The sequence below is a fragment of the Vicugna pacos genome, chromosome 15, assembly GCF_048564905.1.
Source record: "Vicugna pacos chromosome 15, VicPac4, whole genome shotgun sequence".
Taxonomy (NCBI): domain Eukaryota; kingdom Metazoa; phylum Chordata; class Mammalia; order Artiodactyla; family Camelidae; genus Vicugna; species Vicugna pacos.
Genome location: NC_133001.1, coordinates 38,805,779 through 38,831,053, shown reverse-complemented (window position 1 = coordinate 38,831,053; position 25,275 = coordinate 38,805,779). Strand labels below are relative to the sequence as shown.

At 36.7% G+C, this 25,275-nt stretch overlaps 1 non-coding gene across 1 annotated transcript; it reads left to right on the top strand.

Moving 5' to 3' along the window:
- The first annotated feature begins 19,598 nt into the window (after positions 1-19,598).
- Positions 19,599-19,701, top strand: LOC116283535 (U6 spliceosomal RNA). The gene has a single exon (XR_004193169.1). It is a non-coding gene; the product is annotated as a U6 spliceosomal RNA (small nuclear RNA).
- The last annotated feature ends 5,574 nt before the right edge of the window (positions 19,702-25,275 follow it).

Genomic DNA, 25,275 nt, shown 5'->3' with positions numbered 1-25,275 from the left:
AGGGAAAAGCTCAGAGCTCACCTAACGAGTGTAATCATACCTTATACAGATGAGGAAACTAAGGCCTAAGGAAAGATTGTCTAAAGTAACACTGTTGACCTGCAAAATTGGAATAAGGGCTTACATTTTCAAACCCCAAGTCAGGTGCTCTTTCCATTACAGCGTGGAACAGCAGAATATAGGTAGTTGCCTTCTGCCGTAATTGAAACATCTTTCTTTTTCCTCTTTGATCTTTTTTATTCCACTTTTTAGAAATCCACTATTAGTTTTAGGCTTACAGGTACTTCATGTTAATATTAAGTAATTAAGGTTCAAAAGACTGTTGTGAAGATTGAGTGAACTAGTTAATATAAAGCACATAGAATCATCCTAGTATTCAGTGAATATTAGCTGTTTAACTGAGGTCATTTAGATCAATGAAACAGGAAGGTTTCCAGAAATGTATTCAATTATAGAGAGGAAGTTAGTATGTGAAAAGGTAGCATGTCAAATTGGTATAAAAAGACGGATTATTAAATAAGTGAAGATGCTGCATCAGATAGCAGTGTGTTTGTTTTCAAGAAACAACCCTACGACCAGTGGCTTCACTTAATAGGAGTTTACATTTCTCACATAAGTAATCCAAGTGTGTATAATCCAGGGCTGATGTGGCAGCTTAATGTCATCAAGGACTCAAACTCCTTTTATATTTTTACTCTGCCGTTTCTGGTGAGTGGCTTTCTTTCCTGGTCTCAAGATAGCTGCTTCACCTCTAGGTATTACATCTAGATTCCAAGCAGGAAGAAAGGGAAAGTTAAGAGGCCAATGGAGCATGTCATTCAAAGTTGCCTTTATTTAAAAATCTGTCTGAAAGCCACATTCGTTGACTTTCCCCTATTTCTCGGGGTAGAACTGAATCACTCCTTGCTGCAACAGTCTGGAAAGTATCTTAAGCTGGGCACATTACTGCCTTAAACAAAGTCACAGTTCTGTTAGTAAGGGACCAGGTAGGTAATGGATGCCAGATAGGTAACTAGCAGTGTCTGTCTGACAATAACATTATAAGCCACTTAGGAAAATACAAGGCTGGATCTATACCTTAACTTCCTACACCAGAGTAAATTATGGATATATAAAATATTTTAAAAGCAGAACAAAATAGGAATTGTTTTCATATACTTTTTGGGAGGATGGGGCTTTTGAAGCATGACATAAATAGAAAAACTAAAAAAGAAGAGATTAAGTAACTCGACTACATATCATTTAGGACAGTTCTGAAAAAGATAAATCTACAAATTGGAGGGAAATATTTGCAAGGCTAGTGTAGATAAAGGGCTAATTTCCTTAATAAGAGAACATTCACAAATTAGTGATTTGAAATGGGCAAAGCATATACATGGGCAATCATATAGTATACACTATGTAATAATAAAAATATAAATTGATAATTTAAGATGGACAAGGAATATAAGCAATTCAGGAGAAATGATTAAAAATAACCAACAAAATTTTAAAAAGACCAATAAATACATGTCCAGATGCACAAATTTGTGTTTGAATGCAGCTCAGACAACAACAACATTGACCTCTCAGTTTGTCAAAACCTTAAAAGATTGAGAATATCCAGTGTTAATTGGTTGGGATTATGAGCAGATATGATATTTAGCGGATAGACACTAGCATAGATGTCTCAGTTGTTAAAATACTGAAATTCGTCTGTATCAGTAGTAAATAGTATTACTGTAACTGAAATAGTACTGAAATTAATAAATTATTTAAATTTTAATGTAAATTTGTTAGTTCTTTTGTGACAGCCATTGATAATGGACTTTCTGTTGTAATGACATTTGAGAAACAATTGCAACATTAGATTGGCCTGTATCATGGTAAATACTATTGCTGCCTTGTGCATTACTCATGAATCATTTTATGTTCTAACAGTTGCTACCGCTTCTAAATAGTTTAGTTTTTAATTTGATTTTACTATTTTAGTGCATTGTAGTTGTTAGTTGAACAGTTAATACAGTGTTTTAATATTTTAAAATAGAAGAATTTGTAACAAAATATAATGAACACCCCAAAACTGACACTATCTGCTATCAGTTGATGTGGAACATATGCATACCATATCACCCAGCAAACCCACATGTTCACCAGCACGTGAATTCAGCACTGTACAATGAAACTTTCTGTGATGGTGAAAGTGTTCTGTGCTGTCCATACAGTAGCTACTATCCACGTGGCTGTTGAGCACTTGGAATGTGGTTAGTGCAACTGAGGAACTGATTTTCAATTTTATTTTATTTAAAGAGCTACATGTGGTGAGTAGCTACCATACTGGTCAGAGTAGTGAGTGTTCATAGCAACATCATTAATAATACCCAAACCTGGAAACAACCCAAATAGACAGTCAATTATGGTGTCACACAATAGAATACAAGAAGATTGAAAGATCTGTAACTACATGTAATATTACTCATCTCAGAAACTTAATGTTGAGCAAAAGAAACCAGACACGAATACATGCTTTATTCTATTTATGTGTGGGACAAAAACATTATGTCGATTACTTTTGAGTGGGAAGAAAAAAACAGAAAGAAGGTACAGGGGTTGGGGCTTCTGGGATGCTGGTATAGTCTATTTCTTAATCTAGGTGCTGATCATATGGGTCTGTTCAGTTAGTGAAAAATTTTCAAGCTATACGCTTATAACATATACCTTCCTGTAAAAATGTATTTGAATTAAAAGTTGTAAATTGGAGAGAGAAAAAAAACACCTAGAATGTTAGCAAAGTGCTGATAAGCTTCTTAACATTCTTTTCAAATGCTGTAAATGTTCACATTCTAAAATTGTGGAAGAACATAATGAACTGTAGCTTGGAACATTTCTTAAAACATCCTGAAATGTCTTTTGATATGGTGCAAAAATTAATATGAAATAAAACAAATGATTTTCATTTCTGAAATGAAAACATGATTTATTGCAAGTGATGTGAATGTTGAATGCAAACACTGTTTGCATTTCAACACTTGTAGTGTTGAAAGTGCTAAACTAACATTTCACCCCAAAAGCAATCATGTTCATGTAGAGCTCATGGTTCAAAGATTTGCAGTTATCAATAAGAAAATTAAAGGCTATCATAAATCATTTACAACAATAAAGAAGTTGAAATAATGACTTCTAAAAATTTCACCTAGGAGTTTAATTGATCAGACAAAAAATATTTTTAAAGGATCATCCAAATTGTTAACACCATCTACTATGTTGTTAATGTTAAGTACAATCAAGGATTTTTAGGCATGAAACATTTAATAAAACATTAATACAGACTTACTACAATTTAGGTTTATAGTCTCACTTGTAAAAAAAAAATGACAAAAACAGTAAAGAAAAATTTTAGTCATCACTGCAAAGCTTCAATTAAAACACATAAAATTGTCTTAATTTACTTAAAAGACAAAATATCACAATTTAAAAACCAGCTTGCTGGCTTTCATTGATGCTGTGGAGCTAAAGATAACATATGGAGCAAGATAACAAACTTTATTACTGGTGTTCAAGGAAAACTATATAGAAACTTCACTGGGTTTTGAACAGACAGTACTATGGGATGCTAGGGAAGAACTCTGGAAATTTTGCCAAAGTTTTAGAAAGATTTCCAGATGTTTTAATTTGGCCCAAAGACAATAAATTTGATTATCTCCAAGTGATACAATAAAGGTGTAAATAAATGAATCACTTTTAAGTATTTTCCCAATAAACTGTATATTTACTATCATAAATTTATAGTAGCAAATGTAACATTTTTCTGAGAAGGTAATATTATCTGAAGAGCTTAGAATTGTGATAATGATAATTGAAATTACATCTTGGCTTCAGTGGCAGCCTATAGTGCTAGAACTACAAAAGTAACCTGGAAATCGTATCAAGCCTTGTATATTTTCTTCATTAGATATTTTGAAATCAGAGCAAACATTTAGAATATTAAAATATTTTTAGAAATTTGACCTTACTGAAAGTATTTAGCAGAGATACCAATTCCTTATTTAGATTTTCCAGAAAGTGTTTTAGTGATTGAGGTTTATAAATTAATTTGACGGAAACTAAAAGTGTTTGAAACTGAAAACATGAAAAAGAAGCAGAAATTCTTTAAAATAAGGAAATACATATGATATTGTATGTTAATTACAACTCAATATGATTTTAAAATAAGTATGGAAATGGAATATGCCATTTGAAATATAATATAAGGCCAATTCAAGTGAAACTATTATTATCTAATAAATTGTCTGATAACAGTTTGGTATTTTCCTTTCTGTGGTGGTTAATTTATATGTAAACTTAACTGGGTCACATGGTGCCCAGATATTAGCATGTTTCTGTGAGAATGTTTTTGGATGAAATTAACACGAGAGGAGTCCTCCTGGCTGACTGCCTCTTAGCTGGGACCTCTGTTTTTTCCTGACTTCAGACTCAGAACTCTTCTTGGGCTGAACTTGTTGGCCTTTGGACTGGAACTTCACTATTGACTCTCCTGGGTCTCCAACTTGTTCATTCACCCTGCATAGCTTGGGACTAGTCAATCTTTATAATCTTGTGAGCTAATTCCTTACAATAAATCTGTGTGTGTGTGTGTTTGTGTGTGTATGCAAACACACAAAAACATATTTGTAGAGGAATTTTATTATTGCTACAGTTATGTAAAATTTACAGTGTAGTTTAGCCCTTTTTCAGAGGTCATGAGATATATTCAGCTTTTTGCTGTTATAGCAAATATCCCTAGACTTCTGGGTTTCTTAGGATCATTTCTTAGGTATGCTTTTATAAGTGTTTGTCTCTGGCAGCTATTGTTTCTTGATGTTTAGACTTCATATTGTACCCTTACATGGTAGAAGGGGCTAAGGAGCTCTCTGGGATCTTTTTTATATGAGCAAAATATTATATATAAATATATGAAATATATATTTATAAATATATATTTGTAATAATATATACATTTTATACAAATTTATATATATGTATGTGTATATACACACACACACACACACACACACATACTTCCTATTGGTTCTGTTTCTCTGGAGAACCTTGTAATATACTTTATATCTTTTTTTTGTTCCCTATGCATAATCTTAAAACATGGACGTTTTATGTAAGTAACTTTTATATAATGTTATTCTAAGTATGCTTTAGTGCTCATTGATTTTCAGGCACCTACATAATAGAAGATAGTTATATAATATTTACCTTTTTAAAGCACGAGGTATGCAGGCTTCCTGTAAGTGGGCTGGCATACGTGTAAACAGCTTGTCACAGAATATGGTTACCTGAAAGCTCAATTTCACTCACTTCTGAGTACCTTTTGGCTGTTCCTCAAATCTGGCTGTGGTCTAATTGGCACCCAGTGGGATTTCTCTCCTTCTGGTGATCTGACCCTCTTAAGTCTGCCAGTGCCATCTGCTGTGGGGTTTATTTTCTTGGAAGCTGAATCATACTGATTTCCCAGCTTACAGGTTCATCTAATGCTTCTGTTGTACACTTTTTTTTAGAGCCTGCGTTTCCTTGTTTTACCATTGGCCTGGCCCATTAATTTGGAGAAGATAGGAAATAGAGATTTCTAGCTCTCTTTGCTTCTAATTATCTACTAACAGTGAACTCTCTTCTTTGGATTTGGACCTATTCCTAATAGTCTATAGCCTTTGCTTATTCTGTGTGGTAGCTTTCTGGCTTTAATTTAATGTGTAATCATTCAGGTGCAAGAAACATCACATTTATCTGTTTTTCTAAATTAAATCTTATCTGAGCTTCCCCAGGATTGGCTAAAGAATTTCCACTACGGATGGAAAGTCAGATTCCCTAACTTTTCACTGGATCCTAAACGTTAACCCTTGGCTCTCCCTAATGCCAGATACGGGGTGTGGTTCATTGTTTTCATTCCATTGCTCCTTCTAGAGAATGCTATTGCTGGGGAATGGTCTTCCTCTGTCTGGTAGGGCCTATTGCTCTTTAAGGGTCACCAAGATGCCTTACTGCCATCTCCCCACTGATCACAGGCTTTGCTCTCAAGGCCCCTGCACTTATGCCAACCTTGACCACCCTAGAAACGGCCACATAAGAGAAACTTGCCTAACATCTTAAGAGAAACCCCCAAACCCAATCCCCTTCCCAGTCCCCAGGACCTCTTTTTCTTCTCTGATTAGGCTACTCCTTTTATCCTCCCAGCACCACTATCTCCCACATCCCTATTCCATTCTCAATACCAGGTTAAGTCCTTTCTGACTTTTCCATGGCAGCCACTGAAATACAAAGGAGCCACAACAGGCCCTCCCTGCTTCCTACACGCACACCAGTGGAGAAGAACCCAATTCAAGAGCATAAGGGCTTGATTGGAAAAGGGGTAATACCTCTCTATCATGATGAGGAACTACATTTCTATCATGATGGGCCAACAGTCAGGAAAGTAAGACCAAGGTGATTTTTCTTTTAACTATACTATGAAACATTTCAGACTGATAAAAAGGTATGCAGATTAATGTAATCAACACCTGTGTTAAGAAATAAAGTATTACTAATAGTTTGTACTCCATTATCACATTTTCCTTACTCCACCTACACCACAAGAGTACCAACTCCTAAATGTAGTGATTTTCACTTCTGTGCATTTTGTTAAAATTTAGCTACATAGTTGTACACATTTATATGTATGTGTATATATATCTATTCTTAAGCATTATATGTAGCATAGTTTGTGTGTTTAAAAAATTTATGTCAGTGATGTCTTTATATATTCTTTTGCATCCTGCTTCCTCTGTGGGGATACAAATAGCTGTAAATTTATTCAATTCCACTGCTGTAGAGAATTTTCTTGAATGAATATACCACATGTTATTTATTTATCCATCCTCCAGTGAATGGGGCATTTAGGTTGTTACCAAATATTTGCTGTTACATACAATGTAACTATGAACATTGCTCTCATATTGCCAGGTCCTAGGGCATGTGCATCTTCTACCTCAATATAAGCTGCTACATTGCTCTCCAAAGTAAATATAGGAGCATACTCTCTTACCAGAACTTTCCTTTTGCTTCACATCTTTACCAGGGTTTAGTGTACTCAGAATTATTAACTTGCCAATCTGATGGTTCCTCATTTTGGTTTTAACATCCCTGATTACCAGTGGAGTGGAGCATCTTTTCATATGTTTGCTGGCTGTTCAAATTCCCTTTTCTGCAAAGGGCTCTTGTGCATGTTCGTACCCTCTGTTGTTGTTGTTGTTGTTGTTGTTGTTGCTATTATTATTATTATTATTATTATTATTTTATAGTATTGGGTTGTCTTTTTTGTATTGATTTGTAGGAGTTCTTTATGTACTCTAGAAACTAATTCCTTGTCACTCATTTACATTTGCAGATACAATCTTCCACTCTGCAGCTTGTTTTTTTACTTTGTTTGCAGAAGTTTTAGATGTATATAATTTTGAAACTTTAACATAATTGTATGTAATTTTCTTTCATGTGTGCTTTAATTTTGTTTAAAAAGAAAACAACAAACAACTCTTTCCTATCCTAAAGTCATATAAACTTTCTTATCAACCCTGGAAATACTTGAATCTTTAAATATTTATCCTGAGAGGGTAGGCCTGGAACCAGACTAACCAGGTTCTAATCTCAGCCTTATCACTTAACTGGAAGACCTTTAGCAATTTATTTAACTTCTATGCCTCAGTTTCTTCAACTATAAAATGAAAATAGTTAAAGTGGTAAATACTGTATAGGATTGTAATGATAACTAAATGTTAATACAGACATAGCTTGGCGGTACTGCGGGTTTGGTTCCAGACCACCAAAATAAAGTGAATATTGCAATAAAGCAAGTCACATGAACTTTTTGGTTTCCAGTGCATAAAAAATTGATGTTTACAGTATACTGTAGTCAATTAAATGTGCACTAGCATAATGTCTATAAAACAATGCACATACTTTAATTTTAAAATACTTTATTGCTAAAAAATGCTATCACCTGAGTCATCAGCGAGTTATAATCTTTTTGTAATAACATCAAAGATCACTGATCACAGATCACCATAACAATTATAATAATAATGAAAAAAATTAAAATTTGTGAAAATTAACAAAATGTGACAGCATCCAGATGTTGGTTTCTAAATCCCATTCTCCATTAAAAAGAATCAAGACCGCTTGAAGAAATGCTTCATTCCAGGACTGGGACAAGGGAAGTACAAGATGAGCCTGGCTCACATTTTCTTGAGCTATGTCAATCATATACTGTTTGAAGGAGCTCTTTCTTGACCAAATCTGTAATAATGTGAACATGGAAATAAAAAAACTGGAAGCAAGGGAATATAACCTATTGAGTAAAGAACAGGACCACAATGATAGAACCAGATGGACAGAGAGAGAGATAGGAAAAGAAAGTTCATTTTCTCAAAATAGAAAGCCATGTAGAAGAAATGAGAAAATTAGCAAATCGTCATTTTGCAACCATCATAGTAACAATAATGGATGTTCAAACTTGTGGGTGAGACTTTGAGGAATAACAGTATTTATGTAGTCTCAAAGTATCTCTCTGAAAAATACCTACTAACTACAAGGGGTAAATTAATAATTTGACAGTGGAGAAATCTGGCCGATCCTACCACCTTAACCAATGTCAAAGATAGCACTAATAATGAGAAAAACCAATATCATATGTCTTTTGAAACACTGACAAGATTTCACTATCACTTCTTTGGTATTCTTGCCACATTGAGTAGCCTGAATCTAATCATGAGGAACTACCAGACAAATCCAAACTGAAGGACAGTCTACAACATCAGTGGCCTGTACTCGTCAAAACTATCAATGTCATTCACTGTGAAGAAAGACTGAGAAGCTGTCCTAGTCTAAAGGATGATAAAGAGGCATGAGAATTGAATGCACACATTCATCTTGGATTTTCTTTTTGATTTAAAGGACATTTTTAGGACAAATGGTGAAATATCAGCATACGTAGGTTACATAATAGTATCATAATAATGTCAATTTCCTTGATTTTAGGGAAAACACTACACTGAGGTGTTTAGAGGTAAAATGGAATTGACATAACTTAAATGGCTTAGTAAAAATTTACACACTGTACACACACACACACACATACAGAGGGAGGAGGGAAAAGCAAATGTAATAAAATGCTAACAACTGGTGAATCTTATCAACTGGTGAAACTTAAAAACAGTAAGTGAAAGATATCCAGGAGCTCTTTGTACTATTCCTGCAACTTTGCTGTCTGAAATTAAGTCAAATTAAAACTTTTTTATGATATATATGCTTATTGCCTTGATTGTGGTGATGATTTCATAGTTGTATGCATATGTGCAAACTTATCAAATTGTATACCTTAAATATGTGCAACTTTTTGTTTATCAATTATACCTTAATAAAGTAGAAGAATATTTAATTTAAATAAATGTGAAGGAGCTTAGAATGGTGCCTGGCACATAATAAGGAGTATGTGTGTTTGCTGTTACTGTAAGGACGGATTAGAAACTTATGTTATGTGAAGATATAAGAAGGTGAGGATAAAGAACATGAAGGTAGGTAACATTTTCCTTAGAATATCACAAGTCCCAGGAGTCTGGGGACTTGTGATAGTTTACTTTAGAGTTTAATGTAGCCTGGATGTTATTTTCACTTGGAAAGAATCTAAAAGCATATGATCTTAAAGTGGAAAGTGAAAAATAGCTTCTTATTTGAAAAGAATGGAAAGATTTTGTAGGCAGATCATAAGCACACCATCTGGTTAACTCAAGAGAAATCCTAACAGCTTAGAATTCACATTTGTGTCAGCCATGTGTGGTTTAAGATAGATCTCCCTAAGCTAAAAATATCAAATCATACTTGTACTGCTATTCATAAGTTGAAAATGCCACTCAACTGCAGTGCTAAAGATTTCTATTTATCTTATCTAAGAGTTCAGAGTCCATTGTGGTTTATATATTCTCGAGTTCAAATGTTCACCAGTATGCGAGACAAATTCATCGCACAAGAAACAAGCAAGGTTGGCACAGCAGTAGTATCTCTAAAATTAATTTTAGTTCTTTAAATATAGGATCACACCCAATGGTTCTTAACCAGGTACGAAGTCTGGAGACAGTTTTGGTTGTCACTACTGGGAGCATGGGAGAGGGGAGGGGATATTACTAGAGATGCTAAATATCCTACAAGATACAGAATGGCCCCTCAACAACTAAGAATTATGTGGTCCAACATGTCAGTAGCGCTGAAGTTGCAAAATCCTTCACTAAATGAGGACATTTTCTAAAATTTCACATAGTTATAAAGTACTTCTAGGAATGGAATCATGCTTCTAGTCATGTCTTGATACAGAATATTTATCTGCTAGCCTTGTACCTGGTACATAATATTACTCAATATATATTTGTTTACTCAATCTATTCTGTGACCATTCTTATGGTTTTCCCTTCATTTTTATTTGCACTAAAACTGGACCAAGACTTCATTACTACCTGCCTCATAAGTATCCCACCCTTGTCTCATAATATAGCAAAGGAGAGATTTTTACACAGATTATAGGAAAGTGGAGAAAAGCCAATATTAATTAGAGATTGAATATGAAAGAAAACCAATTTATGTAGCTTCTAGTATAATGAACAAATTTTAAATAAAGACACTTATTAGGAAATCTCATTAAAACAAAAATTTCAAATGCAATTAGAAACATGGATAAGAATTCAGCTCTCCAAGGGTTCACACGCTGTGCAAATCTCTAATACTGTTCAGACTACAGCTACTTGTCCTAGTTGTCCTGATAAGCTGTGGGGAGGAAAAATCTCTCCCTATCTTCCTTTGCTTATTTTGTGCTTGAGCAAAATGATTTATCAGGTCACTTATCACTGCTCCACTCCCCAGGGAGCATAAGCTTGAAGATGCACCCCTTGCCCCTGTTAAAATGGAGAAGATATGAACTGCTGAGAGTTCGTCTATACCACTTGGTTTTATTTTTCTCTATGACAGGAATTGTCCACAAAACTTTCAAAAATCTGTGGCAAAATCTCAGATTGTCTGATTGGCTTGAAAATGATGTGTAATGTGTTATACTCCGTGACTACTTCGTGTCTAGAAATCTCTCATGTGAGAAACAAGTGATGATTACTTAGCAAATATAGTGGTTACAGAAGAAAAAGCATTAATATTCTTTAGAAACATACACAATTTCTTATGTATTTGCATTTATTTGATTATGATGATTTTTAATTGTTTACTGTATTCTTAAATACTGTAGCAATAACAGCAGTTCTCCCCACATTTGATATACTAAGGACAAAAGTTAATATATCTATTTTCTATTCAAGTTGGTTCTTTCATTTTTATTTGCTGTTTTAAGAAATTAATGTTTAGTAAAAAAAAAAAAATTAACCAGTCCAGAGGACACATAATGAAATGCCACAGCCCTTACTGCCATTCCTTCTCCATTCATTCCAATACTGCTTCTCTGGGACCACTCATTTTTGTTTTCTAGGTAGTCGTCTTTATAACTCTGAATAATATTCCTATGTTAATATTTCTTGATGTGTCAGTTGTAGGCATTTACTCCTACCTTTGAAAGGTAAGGACTTAATTACTTAAGCTACTCTCCCTTCTCTCCATTTTTAGCAGTTGTATTATCTTTAGTTATTCTACTGGAAGTCTTAAGATCAACTCCTGTTTCTTGTTCATCAACTGATTTTACAATAGCTCGTCCTCCTTGTATGTAAGATGAAGCCATCATCATACTCCTTTCCTTCTTTCCCCTTCTTCCACCCAACCTCTCAGCTTCACTTTTGCTTTCTGTCCTTTAACTTTATGACATCAAGGTTAATGACAACTATACTCTGTTCTGTAGCTATAAATAAATATGTACTGTTTTGTCTGTAACTGATTCTAAACTTTGAAGAGCAGTAAACAACATTTGCTTTGTTATCACTATGAAAATATTACTCAGGGCAGAGGCAGGTGCTATGCCAGAACATTTCCTCCTTCACGAGTCCACTTTTTGACCCCTCTGCCATCTAAGAGAGAATGTCTCTTTCCTTAAATCCCATCAACTGTCAGAATCAACCCATTTTGTCTTTGCCTCATGTCTGGACTGTCAGTCAGTCAGTTATTTGTTTGTTTGTTTGTTTGTTTATATTTGGGGTGGGGGTAAAGAATCACCCAATCAGCAAAGACATTACAGGCTTGTATACAGAGATGCTCTTCGAAATATTTGATAACCAAGAGGGAACAGTCAAAGGGCTAATCAGAATTGAGTCTGACCGTGGCTCTGGAAATCATTCCTGGAGGACCCTTGCTGGACAGAGCATTAACTCTGGTGCATACATTGTAGGGAGGGTCCAGGTGGCCCCCAGGTGGGAGGGGAAGTGTGAAGGAGCACTGGGATGTCCAAGATGGTAGCTATTTCAGTATTTTAACCACCTGTATAGTCATGCTGGTGAGTCCTGTCTCTCTGGGTTGGTCTCTAGCCTGAAGTTCTCGCAGGAATCAGAGATCCAGGTAGTATTCTAACCATCTATTCAGCAACTCAGCTTCCAAGGTGTTAGGCAAAAATCCAGCTCTTCAGAAATTGAGTCACAAGTGTAGAAACTCAGCTCCAGAGGGGATTTTATGCCAGATGCTGAGAAACCTGGAACAAAGGTCAGATTAGGATAAGCAGCAAAGTCTTCAGCTATTGCTTTGAGCAGGGTCAAGGTTGGAATCACAAAGAAGGATCACTGGGATGGGGGGTAATTAGGAAACCTGGATTGGAATGTGAAGGTCCAGGCAGAATGTTTCACTATATTATTATTCTCTGAAATCTTACTGATCTACCAACCAGGGTTCAGTGCAGGAAACAGAAACCATTGAAAGTATTTTAAGCACGAAGGGATTTATAATGCAGATTTATGTGCTCAGAAAATCTTTGAAAGGGCTGAAGGAGCAGATTCTAGGCTGGGACTCCAGGAATGATTCTTACAACACTACAGAACTGACTCACCAGGGGAAACTGCCTTCTGAGGGCACTACTTGGAATGATTGACTTCAAGACCACAATACCATGGATACATTCCAGGGTTCAGGAATCCGCTATGGCTCCTGTTGCCACAGTAACTGCATCTCAACCCCCAGGAAGCTGTATAGAAGGAATACTGAAAGTGCCGCTGTAAAAAATAAACCCATGCATTCGAACGACCTCACCCTGCAGCAGAAAAATTAGCCAGAGGAACAGGAAAATAGCATCCACCTTGATGGTGCCTCCCAAATTTCACACGAATGTGTCTAATTTGTGGAAGCTAATTCACATCCAGAGCTGTACCTGCAAAGGAGGAAGGACTGTAGAATTTAGTGTTCTAGCCTCTCCAGTACAGGAATGTACCCTGGAGGAGGATAGAATGCAGGCTGTGTGAACCAATCCACATTATCCACTAAAATGACACACCAACTTTAAGGTGCAAAGAAGTACACTGAGTGGGAACAGGAAGGACCACTCAAGGTGTCAGCTGGATGCCAGGTGCTGTGTAGAGATGCTGAATTCAAGATCAAACATTTTCCCACGGTGTTTACAATCACTGTGGGCTTGATTTGCTTTTAACACTAGTACCATATTGGTCAATCTTCTCTCCTTTCAAAAAATTTATTTGACAGTATTACTTTGTGAGTAGGTAATGCATTCATATCGTTCAAAACTTGAAAGGTCCATGAGGAAACAATCACATCTTTCATGCATATGCTTCAGAGGTATTTTATATACACAAATATAAGCATATATGTGTATCATATTCTCTCTCCCTTTTTACACAATGATGGTAGTTATGCACCTTGCTCTGATCTGTATTTTTTCACTTCCCAGTAGCTCTAGGAGATTATGCTACATCACCACAAAAAAAGCCTCTCCATTCTTATTTATAGATACCTAGTATTCCATTGTATTATTTTTAACTGCAATTTATTTAGTTCCCTATTTATGTATGCTTTGATTGCTTACATTTTTTTAAAAAAATTAATTAATTTTTGTTGTTTTTTGGTGGGGAAGTAACTAGATTTACTAACTTAATTTTTTTAGAGGAGGTACTGGGGATTGAACCCAAGGCCTCCTGCATGCTGAACATGTGCTCTACCACTTGAGCTATACCCTCCCCCTGCTTACTTCTTTTGCTACTACAAATAAAGCTTTGAGAAACAATCCTGTACACATGCCATTTCACAAGTCTGCAGGCATATCCATAGGAAATTCCTAAATGTGGAATTGCTCGTATTTTCATTATGAAAAAACATGGATTAGAAATGATAAGGAAGACCTGAGAGCCTTAAGATAGTTTTGCGGAGGAAGGTAGCCCTAATGTACTTAGATTTGGGTCACCCTATCGTAGATCCTCTATGACTTTCATTAGGACCTTGTGAAAAACAGTTTCACTTGCCAGCTTGTCCCTTAGGACTCCAATGATCAACTTGTCCTCTAAAATTAAGTAAAATTGATTAAGCAAACTTCCCTTTTATGGGACAGTTCAGCACTATCTATCAAAATAAGTAATACATGTACAATTCACCTTGCAGTTCTGCTAGAATCACCATAATATCTAGCTTCTAATGTGTAATAGTAAAAAGGACAAGATACATTCTTATTTGATTGTAAGTGTTTAAAAGTTCTAGAATGATATGAAACTAACAACAGTGGTTAACTGTTAGTGGCAGAGGAGGAGAAGCTAGGCAAATGGAAGACAAAAGGAGGGAGGGAAGGCAGGGTGGGTAAGGGAAAGGGGGAAGGAGAGGGAATGATTTTTTAAATATAGCATAAAATAAACTTTAAGCAAAATAGTCCAGAAGCACAATATCCTGGGAAACCCAATATTCCTCCAAAACCTCTGAAGTTCCCATGGTACCCACATATTTCCTAGCTGTCTCTGTCTTTGAGTTCTTGCTTCTACTGACTTCTCTGGATTTTTTTCCTCTCTGCTGTTTTATCTCCCACACGGTGTTGTCCGGTGTTGTCCCTTTGCTGCCCTGTGTTACAGCTCTGCTTCATCCTGATATATTCAGTTCCCAAAGCACCACCACAAGGCTACAAGGAGCACATTTACTCAAGGAGCACATGGTACCACATTATAGCCAAAGAAAGAACCTCAGCTTGGAGGCTGTTCTTAAAAGCCCCTCAGCCACTCTCCCTTCATGATTGCCTCTCCACAGAGAGCCTTGTAGCTGGGTGCTTGTCTCCTCTTTGACCTTCTCCCCTGTCCTCTAGTGTCACTCTCCAAAGTCCTGTGAACTTCTTAAGCAAAGAAGTTTGGCTCCCAGTCCATTTCAGTGGGCCTCAATCAACCAAAAGCAGCCGTTAAGAAGTGTGTGTGTGTGTGAGTGTGTGTGTGTGTGTGTGTGTGTGTGTGTGTGTGTATGAACTTTTTATTTTGAAATAATTTAGACACACTGATTCTGAATACCTATCACCCAGATTTCCCTAATGTCAGCATCTTTCATAACCATAGTACATTTATCAAAACCTAGAAATTAACAGTAATAGTACAATAGTATTAACTAAATGACCGACGTTAGTTGGATTTCATCAGATTTTCCGTTAGTGTCCTTCTCCTGTTCCAGGATCCAATCCCAGGTCCCACATTGAACTTTGTCATCATGTCCCCTTAAATCTCCTCCAGTCTGTGACAGTTCCTCAGTCTTTCCTTGTCCTCGTGACCATAAAACTTTTGGAGAATATTGAAATTGTGAAGAGTACAGTTCTTTGTAGGTTGTCTCTTCATTTGAATCTGTCTGATATTTTTCTCTTGATCAGATTGAAGCTATGCATTTTTAGCAGGAAACTTCAAAGTGATGTCCTTACCAGGAGGATGTGACATCATGGGGTATGTGATGTTGCTATGTAAAGGAATTTCAGAACTGCTAATAACCTGTATGCCTGTGAGAAACAAGTTCACTAAGGTACAGTACTTCACGCAGTAATTCTTTTCTTAAACTTACAGTATATAGTCAACATACATGTTTTCAAAGCCACTTAGATTAGTCCTTCTCTGCTTCATTCCCTTTAATGTGCTTATGTTATTTATTTGTAATAAAGTGAAGTTCATTTGTTGTAATTTATATTCTCTTTTGGGTTTCCTTCAGTCTGGTTGAATTTTTAGAAAGTTTACATTAAGACATGTTTTTAAGGAAAGTATATTCTCTTCAGTAGAAAGATTCTGTTGGCAACTCTCTTAAAGTAGAGGCCCAGCTAAGTTAAGCCCAAAAATATAATTTGTTTGTCTACATGGACATTTTTGTGTTTTTTTTAACAATTGTGAATTCCTTGCTAATATTAAGAAATTGGGATATTTCACATAAAAAGTCCAAATTGACAGTTTTGCTTAAAAGAGTCAGGTCTATCTACCCTGAGGCTGCCTTCCCATATGAAAACAATTCCAACACAGTAGGTCTGTTGTGGGACAAGGAAGTTCCCCTAGAGGCCTGAAGGGCTCCAGTGATTGAGATCTACTGCTCAGAGAGACAGAGTGAGGGACACGTGGAAAAGCCAGGGTTAGAACAAGATCCTCTGATCCAAGCCATCCTCTCATTACACCATGTTCCTTTTGAGCATTAATATCAAATTAATAAAATCATACCTTTCAAAGATTTACTGTAGAGCACAGGGAACTATATTCAATATCTTGTAATAACCTACAATAGAAAAGAATATGAAAAAGAATATACACATTTATACACTTCTGAATCACTGTGCTATACACCTGAAGCTAACACAGTGTTGTAAATCAACTATAGTTCAATAAATAAATAAATAAGTGAAAATGAAAAAAATATATGCCTTTCTGTGGGAAGTTTAGAATAGTGACTAAAGGGACAGGCTATGAAGTCAGACGGGAGTTCAAAGTTCAAACACTGGCTCCTCCATTTACTACTATATAATCTTCCTTATTCCTTTAACCTCTCCCTAACTTCCTTAACTTGTTAGGACTTCAGTGGCCTCATCCATAAAACAGGAATAACAACATTTTGCACCTTACAATTGTGGTAAAGTATATCCAAGGTAATTTTCAAACTGTGTACAGCCCAATGCTTGTATTGAAAAGTTCACTGCAGCTGCTACTTTATGTATGAGATTGCTCATCAGAAGGACTATTCAGCATCATGATCAGTTGAATGAATGAACAGAGGAATGATCTTCTAATTGGTTTTCCTATTTCTGCTTCTGTAGGGTGAGACAAGTGAGGCACTTAAAGGGGTGCCAAAAACCTCAGTGATCCAGATAAATTGTATTTTAATGAAATACTTTTTAAAACCAAAACAAATACCAAAAAATGGTGGGAAAGCATTAAAATTTAAAGACAGGATCTACACTAGCACAATCCCATTGTACTTTTCCTAATCTAATCTCCGCCCTGAGAACTTGATTTTCAAAAACAGGGAACTGGACTGTAGGCCGTAGTTTGTAGATTTGATTTTTAAAATACTGCTTTAAAATATGGTTTATCTGGATCACTGAGTGTTTTGGCAGCTCTTTAAATTTTGCACCCAAGGTGAGTGCTGCTCCCTAGTTGAGCCCTGCTTGTTGCCTTTAGATTTACTCTTTGCATAGCAGAGTGGTCTCTTTAAAGGTAAATCAGATCCTGTCACTGCATTGTTAAATGACTTTCCCTTGCGCTTAGTATGAAGTCCAGATTTCTCATTGAGGCCCATACCTATCAGCTCCTACATAAGCTGGTCCCTGCCTCCCTCCTGAACCTCATCTGTGCCATTCTTCCCACGGCCTACTCAACTCCAGCTGCACTCGCTGGAAAAAGCAAAATGCCCCAGGGCCTTCATACAGCCTAGAGTATTCCCTTTTCCAAAATGCTCCTAAATACTTTCCTCTTCAACTGGTATTTCCTTGTCAGGTTTTAGATGTCAGCTTGATGTCCACATATGTTCAAAAGCCTGACTTGACTCTCTGGTCACTTTTTCATAGCACTATAAATTTTTCCTTCATAAACTTACCACGTTTGCAGTCACATTTTTTTTTTTTGGATAATGATTTGATGTCTGTCATCTTAATTGATTGTAATCTACAAGGAGCAAAGTTGATGTCTGTTTCTTTGTTAAACTATTGTTTCTTCCATCTTTATCACTAGTGCCGTGTATGTAGTAAATGCTTAATAAATACCTAACATAGGCCATAATAAATTGTCAATAAATGTTTGAAATTATTTTTAGAAAGGTAAATCAGATAGTGTATGAATGCAAGAAGGAAATCGAATGAACTTTCCAGGCACTTTAATGACTTCCAATGAGTTTCCACTGTTGTTTTGTTTGTTTTTTCAGTCCATGACTATTTCCTTAATTTCAGGCTGCAGTCCTATACTTACCCTTATCATACTTGTAGCTCCTGAAGATATCTATCTTTAATCCAGAACAGCCTGGTGAATTTTTTATGATTGCCTGAAAGTGTCAAAGGTAAGTGGATCAGGTATCCAAGCCTTTCAATTAAATGCTACATAAACTTTTCTCCAGCAATAATGACTGTTCGCACCAAAAAAGGCACTAGGCTTTTCCTTATGGTTATTCTACATCAAATTCAGAAAATGGAAGCTGTTCAACATGCTTCACTTCCTGTGAATGTGGTTTGGCCAAGAAGGAAGAATTGAACCTCTGAAGCAATAGAACATTCCCCTGACTTTTGCTTCTGATCTTCTAGCTCTGATTCTCAAAATATGGTCCAGGTATCATCAAGCGCTGGCCTCAGAGCTGGGAACTTGTTAAACGCAGAATCTAAGATCCCCACCCCCAGAATCTATATTTTAATAAGATCCCTGGGCCTTGAAAAATTTAAGAACGTGTGTTTCTAGTAAGGGTTTAGTATAAACAGGTAATCATTCCAGAATAGGAAGAGACTCTGTAGTTCAAAGTTTTTCAAACCTGGTTGGTATCAAAATCCTGTGAGATGCTTGTATAAAAAATACGGATTCTGTGAGAGTCTAATTTTATAGGGTTAGGGTGGGGCTCCAGAATGACTGTGATGCTGCAAACACATAAAATAACATTTGGAAACTGATGATTTTGTCCGGCTTTATAATTTAACACAGGAGGCGACAGAGTTAGGAAGCTCTGGCAGCTTGCTCATTGTTGCTACATAGTGACAAAACTGCCCTGGAAAATAATGTTTTTGGAGGGAGATGGAGGGAGATTATAAGTGTTTAATTTTATATTTTCATTCTGGTAAGTATTTTTAAACATTTTATTATGAAAAATTTCAAACACATAGAAATATTGAGAGACTTTTCATAGTAAACCACTTTTTAATGACCATTTAGACTCCGCCATTAATGTTTTACTATACTTGCTTTATCACATATCTACCCACTTTAATCCATTCCTCTATTCATCCATCCCCAATCTATCTTTTTTTATGCATTTCATAATAAATTGCACACGTTAGTACATCCTCCCAAACACTGCATCATGCTTAGGAGGTAATTTGTTTGACTTCTCATCTTTACATGGTATCACACACTTTTCATAAGAAGGGCAAGAAAACTAGAAAGAAAGCAGAAGTAGGAAAAACAGTAAAACCATGTAAGAGAAGGAAAGTAAGAAACATTGGCATAGTGCTCACTTCGGCAGCACATACATTAAAATTGGATACAGAGAAGATCAGCATGGCCCCTGTGCAAGGATGACGTGCAAATTCAGCAAGTGTTCCATATTTTTTCACTTTGCTGTACACCAGAAACTAAAACAACATTGTAAATCAACTATACGATGATACAAAAAAATTAAAAAGAAATCCTGGCACATTTAAAGATGATTACCTATACAATTTTTGAAGTACAGAAAACCTCATACAAATCTAGTAAGTTTGTGCAAATTACTACGGAGAGTAATTTTTTGAAAAGAGTATCTCCCAGATACATATTAACTTTATGAAGACTGATCTTTGGCACTAGACCCAATATTTGGAGCTAGCATGCTATTGTTCCTTCTGACAGCATTTCCCTCCTAGAAATCATGGTATTCACATCCTAAATATACACATCCTGTAACAGCCCTAGATCTGGCCTCTTTCCAGGACACTAGGATACCAGTGATGTGAAATAAAACTGAATCTTGAAAGACTGGGGAAATTCAAATTCCTTCCCAGTAATAAGAAACAAATGTGGACTATGCTTCTGTTTTCTCCTGACAGTGAAAATTTTTTATTTAAAAAAATTGTGTAAAACACATATAAAATTTTAATCATTTTAACATTAAAAAATTAAATCTTTAATTTTTTGAACAGTTTTAGATTTATAGAAAAATTGAGCAGATGGTACAGAGAATTCCCATATAGCCCCTCTGCCTGCAATCATTTCTCTTATTATTAACATCTTGCATCTAAATGTCGTATTTTTTGTAGTAAATGAACCAATACATTCTAATAGGTGTGTCATGGTATGATCATAACCATTTTTTTTTAAATTTTAAGATTTGGCTTTATTCAGCTCTTCATGACTATGGCATTATCCCAGCTAGCAGAGAGAAAGGAGCTCCCCATTGTAACCATTTTTAAGTTCACAGTTCAGCAGCATTAAGTACATTCACATTATTGTGCTACCATCACCACCATTAATCCATAGCACTCTTTTCATCTAGCATGACTGAAACTCTGTAACCATTTAACAGCTCCCCATTCCCCCTTCCCTCCAGCCTCTGCAACCACCATTCCACTTTGTCTTTAAGAATTTGACTGTTCTAAGTACCTTATGTAAGTGGAATCATGTGGCATTTGTCTTTTTGCAACTAACTTATTTCACTGAGCATGTCCTCAAGGCTCATCCCTGTTGCGGCATAAGTCAGAAATTCCTTCCTTTTTAAGACTGAATAATATTCTCGTGTGTGTGTGCGCGCGCGCGCGCGTGTGTGTGTGTGTATACATATATATACATATGTATAATTTAGCTACGAACATGGGTGTTTCGAGACCCTCCTATCAGGTCTTTTGAATATATTAGGATATATCCAGAAGTGAAATTGAATATACTCAGAAGTAGAATTTGAATGTATCCAGAAATGGAATTGCTGGTAACTCTATTTTTAATTTTTTTTTTGAGGAACCACCATACTATTTTCCACAACAACTGCACAATTTTACATTCTCACCAACAGTGCACAAGGGTTCCAATCTCTCCACATTCTTTTCAGCATTTATTTCCTGTGCTTTCTGTTTGCTTTGTTTTTAGTAGTAGTCACCCTAATGAGTGTGAACTGGCTTCTCATTGTTGTTTTGTCCTGAGGGTGAATTTTAATGATACGTATACTGGCTGTCAATATAGGCCAGATAGAAGGAGTTCGTAGGTGATCAGCCTTTCAATTAGAAATTGTTAGAACTTCATGGTACTCTGCTTTGGGACAAAGCAAATATCCCTGTAAATTTCAGCAGAGAAGTTAATTGGGCACCAGTGTATTGATTTTCAATTTTTATTTTTTTAGTTTAGAGATTCCTTTACTGTCACTAAAGTTCCCCTCCCCGAATTTAGATTCTCTTATCATATCAAGCATTTGCTTTATGCAGTTTTGTATATGGCGTGTGTGTGTGTGTGTGTGTGTGTGTGTGTGTGTGTGTGTGTCTGTATTGTGGGTTTTACTGGAGTATGTTATAAAAATGCCCAAATTCTAGTTCCTGTGGTGTGACAGCCATTCACTCAGAGTCTCTCTAGTACTGCCTAGGGATAGTGTTTGCTGTGTGTGCTTCAGAATCAGTTTTGCCTCTCTCCCTGCTCCTACATGGTGCCAGACCCAGGCCTCCACTCAGCTAGAGCCCCTGCTTACTCCTCTGCCAGTCTTCATCTTGCAGTTCTGGGACAGCTCGTCTCTTTTAGACCTCAGCCTCTACTCTTCCTACTAGAGAAGGGTCCCCCACCACCAGTGGCTGCACAAGGGAAATCGAGGGGCGGGTGGGGGTGAGAAACTCTGTCCTCTCTCTTTATAATTTCTTTTCCTTGCCTTGTTGCAGTGACTTCCATTAAGTTCTAGAACTTCCAGTACTGTGTTAAAAAAGAGAGGTGAGTGGATGTCCTTGACTTGTCCCTGATTTTAGAGGGGAAAGCATTCAGTCTTTTACCGTTTTTTTCTTAATTGAAGTATAGTCGATTTACAATGTTGTGTTAATTTTTGGTGTACCATATACTGACTCATTTGTACATGTATTCCTTTTCATATTCTTTTTCACTATAGGCCATTACAAGGCATTGAATATAGTTTCCTGTGCTACATGGATTAGGACCTTGTTTACCTATTATATATTTAGTAGTTAGTATCTACAAATCCTGAGCTCCCCATCTTCTTTCCCTCCTGGTAACTGTAAGTTTGTTTTCTATGTCTGTGAGTCTGTCTCTATTTTGTAAATAAGTTCATTTGTGTCCTTTTGTTGTTGTTGTTGTTGTTGTTGCTGTTTGAGATTCTACTTCAGTTCTACTTCATTCTACTTCATTCATTTTGAGTATGCTGTTAGCTGTAGGGTTTTTTGTGGATTTTTTTTTTATCAAGCTGGGGAATTTCCCTCCACTTTTAGTCTGCTAAGAGGCTTTCTTTCCTTGAATGGATGTTGGATTTTTATCAAATGCTTTTTCTGTATCAATAATGCCAGCTTTTTGAGTCCACATTTCTGATTCCTGCAAATTCCTCTTTCCAGAATGATTGTGGGAATTTCTACTTCCTTTAGGTGATCGCTACCCATGCCCAAAATGGTTGGGCTGGAGGCTCTCAAAAGGCTATCACTTCAAAATAGACTTGCCATGAAAATCAGTACGTTTTCAATGTCAGGAATATTTGCTCTCAACTCCACGTGCAGAAAGACATCGACAACACAGTTGATGCTAAACTTCACTCTGTCTTGCCCAGTTTCATTTTCACGAACAGTTCCAGGAATCTTACCCAGGGTCCTGAAACACTTCACTGCTGTCTGGCGGTGTGGGGGGGGTCTCAGCAAGTACTCAAACAAAAACACTCCCCAAAACAAGGAACAAGTTACACTAAAGAGCGCTCTTTGAAACACTGGTTTTGCAGGATTCTGTGGTGATATGAATTTGTGAGATGTTGATAAAGGAGGTTAAACAGTATTCTTTATCCGAAGAGGTCTCAGAGCTTTTGAAATGATAATATGTATTATAAATCTCCTAAGAGAAGAAATATAGGGGGAGTTCTTTCCTCAATTTTTTTGATTATGGAAGTGTTTTATTTCAGAACATCTCTGGGTCATGAGCTTTGGAGAATGCTGGTTTACAGGTGAAGGCAATATAAATTCACGGGAAGAAATATTTTTTGTCCCAACCCCAAAAAAGTAATATAGGCTAACAGAAAAAAATTTGCCTTTTATTCTTTTCAATATAGTACAAGATTAAAGTACACTAAGTTTAAATTTAGTGTTTAGGTTACTAGTTTGTTTTTCCTACCAAAAAGATGGGGGGCTTGATTTGCATCAGAAGCCTATTCAGGGGAACCTTTCATATTAACAGAAAAGTTCGCCCCAAATGGGTCTTGAGAGAGAAAATCTTTGAAATGCTAGTCTATAGTTTCAGCATGTGTCCTGAGATTTAAAAACTGTTTTGGAAGAATGCCCCCAGTTACATTTAAATGCGATTATTTGTAGTCTTTTTTTTTTTTTTTTAATGCAAGCCACTGAAGGTTTGAGCAGGAGGGTTAAGTTAGGAGTATGGCTTCTGGAGTCAAACAGCCTAAGTTCATACTCTGGCTTGTTGTTATCCCTGTCCTCACAAGTGGTGAGATCTCGGACAAGTCATTTAATCTCCCTGTGATCTCATTTTTACAGTTTACAAGTACTTTCACAAGTACCTGTAACAACTCAAAGTAAGGCAAATAATTTGATCATCTCCATTTAACTCTTGGTGGAACATTCTCAGGATGTATAAATTACTTGTCGAAGTTCACAGATAAATGAAGCCACAGTGACTCAAAATCAGATATTCATTTAGACTTTAATACATTTTTTCCACTTTATTATATGTTGCCTCCCAACATCAGATAAAACTGGTGTATTTGCCATTTTAAAATGGAGTGAATATTTAGATTACATTAATACAACTTTGCATATGAATAAACAGGTTAAAGATGTAGTTTGGATAATCTACGAAGATTTCTTGAAGAAAGTCTGCAGGAATGTGGGAGGGCAATCAACTTCCATAGCTTTTATTGAGCACCTATGCGTCAGATCCTTTTCTACATATTTTACAAATGATTATCCTCCCAGTAGCACGTTGATTAGGTTTCAAGGAAGAGGAAATTAGGCTTTCTGAGATAATATTAAGCTTTCTGAGATAATCTAATGAGCCCCAAATACACAGAACAAAGAATTGTGTATCTCGATCACACTGCACAAATCCACACTTGATAAAATGACATACAACTATACACACATCATACATATGTCAAATCCCTGCTTTTGATATTGTACTAAAATTACGTAACCTTTGGGGGAAACTGGGTAAATTGGACCTCTCTGCTCTATCTCTGAATCAGAGTATTGGTCAGGTATTTTATAGACGACTCAATTTGGGTTTGTCCAATGTTCTTCTCACAGTTAGATAGGGGTTATGGGTTTTGGGGAGGCAGACCACAGAGGTCTGTACTATATTTGCAACTAACTGTGACTCAATCTACTAATTATTTTGAAATACAAAGTAAAAAACAAAAGTTATTCTCCAAAATTTGTAAATTTACTTGACTACAATCCTTTCTCGTCCCACAACACACTTATTAACAATTCTTGTTTGGAAGCTGGACAGAGAAAATAAGCTTAATTGTATGTTTTTAGCACCTTGTATTTGGCACTTATAGTCAACAAAAAGATTTGGGGGTCGGGGGGGCGTTGCGATACGCATGGGCTTGGGGAGGTCGCTCGGTTTCTTCAAATCCAAACTAGACGTTTTTCAGACTGCTATCCTCAGACTAGAGCTGCGACCCAGACCGTGTCTCGTTTGGGCCATGGCCAAACAGCGGAACCGGGGGTGGGGGGAACCATCCGGACGCAGCTAGAACATTAGCAAGGGGCAAGGGGCCTCAAGGTGTCTCAGCCAGGTGGCATGGACGCAAGTCCCCGCTTAGCAGAAATACACGCCCCAACCCCCTACGCCCCCCCTCCCCCGGCGGCCCGGAGTAGAGGACCCGGGCGGAGCCCAGGCAGCGGCCACTCCCTCGCCTTGGAAAAAGAAACTGGGACGTTGCGGACGCGGAGCTGGCCGGACCAGCGGCGCGTGGCACGCAGGAGCCCTCCGGCGCATGCTCCGCCCG